Raw genomic sequence first — 9,420 nt, 5'->3', positions numbered from 1 at the left:
TCAAGATAACCTCTTGGCATCTGTCAGCCTGTTCCCTGCTGTGTCCTGACTAGGCTGCTGGGTCAGCTTCTGGTTCATTTTAATGCCATAGGAGGAAAATCCTATTTTGGATATTGCCCTGCATTGTCAGTCATTTTGTGAATGCACATGGATTCCTTTGTTTCATTTGGCTACCTGAAGTGGTGCTTCAAACTGGCCTACCCTGGATGGCCAGTTTGCTCAAGGCCAAACTTGGCTTTGTCCAAAGCTGGGATGAAGAACTGAGAGACAAACGAGCAGGGTCCCTCTGTTAGGAGCTGTTTCTGACCCGGTGACAGAGACGTGACACATGCCAAAGAGCATGAGGGCATTTGGCCTGGTAAAACAACGGACCTAAAACTCAGAGCATCATGCAAGGATGCACACGATCTGTGCCCCATCCTGGTGCAGGGCAGGGCCAAGAAACAGCTTCTGCATTTCCACAGCAGGATTTCTCAATTACTGTTTATGCCATCTGGGTCACTCCTTTTCAGATCACCTGGATTTCTTCTACCTTACAAGCCCCATTGGTGAGGTCTGGATACCTCTCACTGACACAAAGCCCACCCGGGACTGTGTAAACAGGTTTGCAATTTTTTTTTTTTTTTTACTCCTTGCTCCTTTTGGAAGTCACCACCAGGGACAGTCTGAGGGTTTGAAAGATGGGAAGAATGGCAGTACCTGCTAGTGATGGAGTAAGCAGGTGGAGACTTGGCTTCTCTTTACTTTTCCACTGTAAACACTATTTACTTCTTGGTGCTGCAAGATTGGGTAAGAAGTTAAAGCAAATGGATTTGGAAACTATCTCAATAATGCAGAGATGCGATTAAGAATAAAACATAGCCTGTGTGGCCTGATGGTGGTTTTGGTTTGCGATTTGAGTAATACAGTTGTCCAGCTGTGTTTGGAAAGCAGTGCAATAATGTGTCACATTTCTATCTCCCTGCCCATGCTGCTGACTGAGGGGAAGAGGGCTTGAACCCAAGGCTTGAAGCAGTGGGAATGTGGTTGTTTCTGCAAGGCTGGCTCTATTTTTTTGCCCTTGTCCTGGAGTTGGGCATCAAAGTTTTCCTTAATCTCAGGAGCTTCTTTTGCGGGGCTCACCGGTGGGTTTCAAATGCCACATCCCTCTTGCACCCGATAAACAGCACAGAGCAGCTTCTGGAATTGACTCTTCTCATTGCAGTTAATTCTTAGGGGTTCCTTGCACTAAAGGGTAGATGGAAAATTATTTCCAGTGTATTTGTTCTCTTGACAAGGCATGGAATATATTTATTCCTCTCTTCTTGAGTTTTCAGTTTTTCTTTGCTCTTTTTCCTTTGCAGTTCAGCAGTGGGATCTGCAGGGCTCATGCAAGGTGTGCTCAAGGAGCTTAGTGGCTTGGCGTCTGGGTGGAGCTGGGTGGTGACATACACTGTTCCTGTGTGGAATTGCGGCTAGATTAACACTGTGCCGATGGTGCTCGGACAACAAGAGTTGGGGGTTTAGTGGAGACCACAGCCCTGTTAGCACCAGCATGCCCAGCGCAGCTGCTACGTGATCATCAGGGTTGCTTTGCAGCCCCCTTGCATAGATCAGGGCTGCATCCAGCCACAAAACTCACCCAGCACTGCCTCAATACACAGCAAGAGGGAGAGAAGCATCTCCTAAGTGGTTTTGGAAGCCTTTTTACCTGAAGGCATTAGGTAGATTTCCATGTATCTCAGAAAAATATGTCCAAGTTCTTATTGTTTGTGTTGGACAGCTGTTTCTGCTCTTGCCCAGCTTTCAGTGCTGCTTTTCCCCGTAGCAGTTTCCCAATGTCTCACCTAGCTGCAAGGCTAAGAAGGCTTTGCATTTCTGGATGGATAATCGATAGGTCACTCTGTCAGAATTTTTTCCCCCCTTTTACTTCTTTATTGACCTGTTGCTCTACTGAAACCTCAGCCCTTTAGGAGGCAGATTAAGCCACGAGTTGTTACCTGGACTCTGTATTTTTACAATTTTGTAAGCAAACTCAAACCCTGAAATTGTGAAACTAGGAGAACAACTTGGGTTGTGATTTCTTTAATAATCCAGTCACCTTCTCCAACTTCTCCACTCCCCGGGATGGGGTTTGGTAACCTGTTACAAATGGGGCAAGACAGTTTTGAGCAGCATCTTGCAAGGCTTTTGTATACCAAGGAATATTTGCTGATTCCTACCTCCCAAGAGGCTGGAAACTTAGGCCGGGACCCCAGGGTGCCACTAAAGCAGTCCACCAGCTTGGGGAAGCAGCTTTTCTCTCTGGAGGGCTCACTTTTGAGGCCCTGCTGACCGCCCCTGGGCTGCTTCCCCAATACATCAGTGTGACGTGTGGCCCTCCACATCGCCTGGGGCTTCAGCAGCTAAGTACGCACCTTAGAAACATTGCAATGTAATCATTTTATTTTAATGAGTGGCCTTAGGTATTAAGACATCACGTCATCCACTTCTGCCCACTGCTGTTGTTTCGCTGGACGTTTGGCTTAGAGACCTATGTCAAACAGAGATATAAGACGGCAAGAGTGTGGTCAGAAACAGCAGCAGGTTGGGAACAGCCACAGCTAAGTGTTGGCTGGCTGTAGAAAAAACCTCTGAGCCTGTCCTGGGCAGCTGCTTTCTTGTGGCTCGAGTGCTTGGTGTTAGCAGAGGTGATGAAGATAAATGGAAATGAGAGAAGACCTTTCTCTATACTGTTTAGAGGCTGCAGTTTCTTGATAATGTATGAAGCTGGAGTCTTAGCTGCCTTGCGGGAATTGTCGCCTGACATACTGAAATCTGCATCCAGGATCTATGGGGCATCGTCAGGATCGGTTGTAGCTACACTGGCGTTGTGTGAGTGTGATGTAGGTAAGGGCTATGCACTTCCGTTTATTCTGTGTCTAAAGAGATCGAACGTCTGGAAATTTTGGAGTTGCAAAATATCTTTTTTTTTTATTACCCTTAATCAGTGGTTAATTCCTCAGAATTTTACTTCATTGACTTCTTTAAGAGTGGAAAACATGGGTAAATTAACGAGCACAGAGAAAATAGACTAGATATAGTTATTAAGTAAGTCATTGCATCTTATTAATTTGAATTAATGGTAAGCATATCTAATATAAGAAACAGAAGTGCCCTCCCTAGGCATTTGGGGTTGTTGGTAGATTCCCAAAACACAGAGGGGAAAGAAAATATTGAATATGGAGAGGATCAGTGTTGCTGTTGCATGAAATGAAAAGAAAGTTATAGTCACAGAGCTGAGAAATACATTAGGGGGCATAGATGCAGAGCCAACAGGAGGAAATGTTAACGCAAAGGCTTCCTGTCAATTTTCTCCTGTATCATCTCCAAAAATTTTTAAGATGTCTTGTGGAGGAAATGGAGAGAAATAGGAAAAGAAAACTAAATACTTCTGCTTCCTGCAATATTGAAGGTCCTTGGAAAATCTGGGTCCACTCATGAGAGCTTCAGCCCTAATGAAAATAATGGCTCTTTATGAGCATTTACCAGCATGGTAAAATGCCCCTTTACCAGGTGGAAATGCAGCCAAGAAAGTACATAAATAATAATATAAGGGATGTGGAATGATTGCTTTGCTTTGCTTTAGATGAGATCATGCTGTCCTTCCTCAGTATTGCGAAACCCTCTCTCTGGTGGCGTTTCCTTGGAGGAAAAGTCATTAAAATCTTAAAGGATATCTTAAACAAATACCTGCCTACGAATGCCCACCAGCTGGTATCTGGAAAGCTGCATGTTATCCTCACCCGTTTGCATGACTGGAGAAGCGTGGTGGTTTCAGACTTTGCCTCGAGGGAGGACCTCATTCAGGTGAGAGCAGCCACAGCCACCCTGCGAGGGGAGGAGCTGCCTGAGATTTACTGCCTGTCTGTGCCCCACGGCATCCGTGGGGGAAGCCTGGGGCCTCGCGGTAGTCCATGCCACGATTTCTGTCCTTGCCACCCTCTGAAGCCAGACAGGGTCACAAGCTGAAAATAATAAAAAATCAGCCCTTTTGATTTCTGGCTGAATTATCTACAGGGCCTGAGTATGCGGGGAGCAAAATGAGGCATTTCACAGGTTACCTTCCTACTTCTCCAACCCTGACTGTGGATATCAGACATGGTCTGGTCCACACTAGTCAGTGGTGCCCAATAACCCAGCCATGGGTCCCCATTTTGGTATTCACAGATGAGCCACCATTCCCAAAGGCAACAGGTTTTTGTGGCTCTTTGCTCACCTCTGTGCTTTCCATCTCATCCACAGGCTGTGACGTGCAGCTGCTTCGTCCCTTTGTACTTTGGATTTTCACTTCCTATGTACCGTGGGGTGGTGAGTAGCCTTGTGGTCTGGAGACCATATCCCGGGTCAGGCCAAGGGCCCATCTAGCCTGTGTCCTTTCTCCAGTGGTGGTATTAAGCATGTTTATACCCATGTTTGCCATCAAAGTTGCTTGGTGCTGTGTTCACACAGTGTCTGCAGAGGGAAGAACTGAACCCAGGTGCCCCACAATCTGACCTCACTGCAGACAGAACCAACCTTCTCACAAAAGTGTCCATCCTCACCCTGTCCATGGGGTGCTGCACTTTCCCCCACTTTCATTAAAGAGTAATTTTTCGGCTGGAAGGGAGGAGGTGGTGGGTGTAGACCTGGAGCACATGGGACAATGGTCAAGGCTGTTCCCTGGAAGGGGATCTCTGTAGCCCCAGTACCTCAGTCTAGTTTGGGCCTGGGTGGAGAAGAAACCCCAAATGCATACACATGTGACGCAGCACTCCTCTCTGAAAAGAGGAAGGCTCAAGGTTCCTTGTTTTGTCTCCTAGCGTTACATTGACGGGGAACTCAGCATGTGGCAGGCCAACTTCGTGTCCCGGACCACGATCACCGTGTCTGGTTTCGCCGGCGAATATGACATCTGTCCCAAAGATAGCCCAGCTGCCTTCTTCACTTTCCAACTCTCTGACTGTATTTTATATATATCAAAAAGAAACATTACCCGCTTGCAGTATGTTTTTCAGCTTCCCCAGCGTCAAGTGAGCTGCTTCTACAGGTACTCAAAGCCACGAGGCCACTATAGCTGGCCTATCTGCCCTGACTGCCACCTCCCCCCTGCAGGTTCTGGACCAGTTTTATACCCATGGCTACCAGGACACAGTCTCCTTCTTAAAAAGACTGAGTAAGTGATTGGGAGTGAGAAGCAGGTAGGTCGGGTGCTTCTTTTACAACATTGTTTTGCTGACAGAAGGTAAGAGATGCTGCCAGTGCATCTAGAGTGACCGGGGCAGGGAGATTGCTGCATCCCTGGCATTGCCAGGGATTACTTGAGTCCCATCCTCTCTGTGGCCTCCCCTGAAGCTCCCTGTTCACCTCTTCCCCTCTGATGATGTTAGGTCCCCTCTTGTCTGCCACACTGGGCATGGTAGAGCTTTCCAGGGAACACAGGTCCCCAGGACCTAGACAGGAGAAGTGTAGGCTCGGGTGCCCTGTGTGGTGTTAGACTGATAACCCGCTATGCACAAAGCAGCAATGTTCAATGATGCCTGGCCTGAAAACCCAACTCAGATTAGCCATGCACTGTGGTCATCAGTCCCCCTATCTTCCAGTCAACCCCGGTCATGCCTCACATTGCTGGAAACCTGGTAGTTGAGCAACAAGCAGTGAGAGCTGGGTTCTCTTCCCACCAGGTGTATTTGGTATAAATTACCTTGATGAGGATTTTATGCTTTCATTGGCCAATGAATCATGTCAAAAAGGTGAAGAGACCCTGCACTGGAAGCCAGAAACAAGAGTACTTCACTCCGGAGCCACAGACCCTGAGGATGTCACCAAAGAGAATCCAGGGACCATCCGGGCAGCAGATGAAGCGGAAGAGGAAGCCCCACACCACCTTCTCCACCATCAGAAAGGTAGAGGACCAGCACTTCCTTTACCCCATCAGTTTTCATTAGCTAAGTGACACTTGCCCAAGGCTCTCACTTGCCAAAAGCAGCTGTCTGGGTTTTTGCAGGCTCCAGTAGGTGAGAACGTCAGGAATGAGAGAGAATTCCCTCTTGGGTCAATGGTTATTAGTGAAGCCTCATGCTGAACTTGTTTTGGGTGAGGTTTGAGAACTTAGGCTGTGGCCAGGTCAGAAGGGCTCTTTGGAGAAGTAGCTCTTTCTATGAAGAAAGCCATTTACTCACCTTGCAAGGTAATAAGAGGTTCCACCCACGCATCATTTCATTAAGGGTGAGGGAAGGAGCAGTGTCTCAATGGTTAGAGCTGGGTTTGCTGTGCCAGTCAAATCAAAATTTCTACTTAGTTACTCTGGTGTGCAGCCATGTGTAAATACTTAAGTGCAAGAAAAGCTTATTAGAGCTGCAGGTAGACCTCTACCTGTATCATTTTTAAGCAACATAAGGCAGGTTTAAATCCAAAACTTGTAGTTTTCTGCAATCCTATGCAAAATAATGCCCTCTCCCAGTTCAGTTTTGACATGGAAAAGCAGTGAACCCTCAGCATTTCGGATTCCAGTTTGTCTTATTGTTACTAGCGGAATACAAAGAAGAATGTGCTGGAGTGCAACGTTTCTTTTAATTTTATTAGTTATTTTCTTTTTCTTTCTGAGTCCTTCAACATTTCAGAATTTGTCAACTTAGGCAAAATTACACCGCTTTCCCAACATGATGATGGTTTAAAATGTTGCCACATAAATTAAAGAAATAATGAAAAAAGACCCAAATATTGTTCTGCTCTATCTACGAGGACCACACCAAATGAGGAATATAAAGGGGAAAGAACAGGACCATTAGCATTCCAGATCTAAAAATAAAAGCTTGGAAAACATAAAATAAAAGCAAAGACGACATTTCCATTGAAAACAAAACAACCCTACCTGTGGGAAGAGACCCACAATAGAAATGCAGGATGCAGTGTTAGGCTGTACAGTTTGCTTCCATGCTTGCTTTTTTAAAGGCTTCATCAGTCTGAACTACATGGAGCTTTTAAAAGCAACATAGTAGGAACCAGGTTCCTTTGGAGGTTGGGCAGGCTCTGTGCTGTAAGGAGTCTCTTGGACTCTGGTTTGCAGCTGGGCTGCAACATTTTGCACCAACCTAAGGTCATCTGTGGAAGGAATCAAGACTCATCTGTCAGGCCAGAGAGCAACCAAGAGCTAAATCAGGGCTCTCAGTCTCCAGGGGAGAAGCACGTTGGATTTTTTCAGGTCTAGGAAGGAAAAGCCCTCATGGTCTAGGCCAAGAAAAGGCTATTTTACTGTTTATCTGCACAATACTTACAATACTGTTGATGTTACCAAATAAGCAAGGGTATAAACCTGCGAACTCACACCTGTTTTTCTGAATAAGTCAGAATATCTCCAAAGGACTACTGCTGCGGTAGAGCCTGCACACCAGCAAGGCTCAGGCTGAATTAGCTGGTTAACCACAAGCATTTGCATTTTTATCCATGTGCCCACCAGGACAGTTGCACAATGAGATTCACCCCCCTTAGTATCTAGACTAGAAGTAGAGTCTGGTGTAAAGCACTTGCAGCCAACAGCCAGAGACACAGACAGGATTGGACACATTTGTTTTCATTTAGCTCGGTTGCATGGGTCAGGCCCCAGGACTCCCCTTCCCACTAGATGTGCAGTGGGATCTAGCTTTAGAGAAAGCTCCTGCTGACTTGGGTTGGCTCCAAACTCTCATCCCATCCACCTCAGGATTCACTTTTCTGAGTTCAATGCAGACCAGGACAAGCAACAGGACAGTGGTATGGGGCCAATATTTTAAGGATTTCAAAACTTGCTTATCCCATTACCTTGTAGACAACAGGAGGGAGGGAAGCAGCCCTGATAAGGTATTTGAATCCAGTTTGTCTCACAAGAACTGCCGGACGTGTCTGTCAAACTGACCAATGTGGTTTTACTCCCTTTAGGGCCATGCCAGCCACAGAAGAGCATTTTTGACCCCGCTGCTGCCTTTGGCCCCAGTTCATGTTTTAGAGAGAGAAAGAGCAACTTGCAACCCAACCTGCAGACAGACACTGAGATGGACTGAAGAGCACACTGTGGCAGCAATGTCACCAGCACAGGCAGGGCCACAACCCCCTTTCTATCCGCATGTCCCACCCTCCCCAGACCCCAGGTGATTCCCATGACCCACCTTTAAAGGAGGCATTTCAGGCTGAAGACAGGATCTATTGCAGCTGGTTTGAACTGTGTGCAGCTGAGTTTTCCAGCTTGCTTCCCTAGGGGGGAAACAAGCTCCTTGAGAGCCAAGAGATGCCAAACTTTGCCTCTATCGGTTGCCTCTGGCAGAGCCTCCTTTTGCCATTAGCTCCAAGCTCATGCAGAGACAGCATCAGGTGTGCTTGCTTGAAAAGGTGGGGGATTAATAAAGCAAAAGACAGCTAATTTGAATGATGAGTCATTAAATACTTATATCTTAGCACATCTCTGCAGGTTTGGAGCAGGAAGGCTCTCTGCTGTGACCATTTTGTTTTAGGTGTGCCTTGTAGGCTATTTTTTGTTCCCAAAGTTTTACTAACTTCTTATGATCAAGCACCATGCCGTGTTAGAGCAGGTGGGATGCACTGGATAGTTCAAAATATGCTTCTGTTTGTGGCTGAGATTTGCAGACAAATTTAGTGGATTTGGATGTCCAATCCCTATATGAGAATTTTCTTTTGGGGATCTTAAATCCCATTTGAATAGGGATAGTTGTGACGGTGTGCTCCCCTGCCCAGCCTGACCTTTGTCTCCTGTAACCCTCCTCAAGCAATAACTACCAGGGGCGGTCGTTAATGGATGCTGATAGTGATAGCTGTGTCCGTTCAAAGTGGATTGGGGAGCCAGATAACACCACAATAACCAAGGGTTATTGTGAGAAATAGGCCCACCTAACCACAGTTATCAGTATGCAGATATGACTATGAGTCAGTCATCTTGCCCCTATAAATAGTGAGCAGCCCAAGAGCCCTTTGAGCTCTCCTGCACGGCGGGATCTCCCCTTGAGTAGGGACGCCTCTCAAGGTTACTCCTCGAGGTTGAGAGATTCCTTGCTGCAGCAGATCCTTGGTAAGTGGCTAATAGCATGCTAAACTTTGAAATCTTAGCTAAGTGATAGAAAGGATTAATTGCGCATCTATAATCCTTTAGACATAAACCGTTGACCAAGTCTGAGACTAGGTTTGGATCCAGCCGCACCTAGACTCCTCTCTGAGAAGGGGTTTAGAAAGCAAGGGGGTCCTTTCTGAACCTCATGGCTCACCGGGAGGGTCTCCCTGACAGTTTTGTCTGACCCTGTCCTCTATGCAGGAAGGAATCAAGTGCACCTTGCCATCGGATCTTGTTAAACCACTGTCGCATTTACCATTGAACTCTAACTCACTGTTTTCTATCAGTCAAGTGTATTGTTGCTTCTCTCTTACGAGTGAAGTGCA

Source organism: Aptenodytes patagonicus, chromosome 22 (genome assembly GCF_965638725.1).
Source record: "Aptenodytes patagonicus chromosome 22, bAptPat1.pri.cur, whole genome shotgun sequence".
Lineage (NCBI taxonomy): Eukaryota > Metazoa > Chordata > Aves > Sphenisciformes > Spheniscidae > Aptenodytes > Aptenodytes patagonicus.
The sequence above is the reverse complement of the archived record's forward strand: the minus strand, read 5'-3'. Positions refer to the sequence as shown.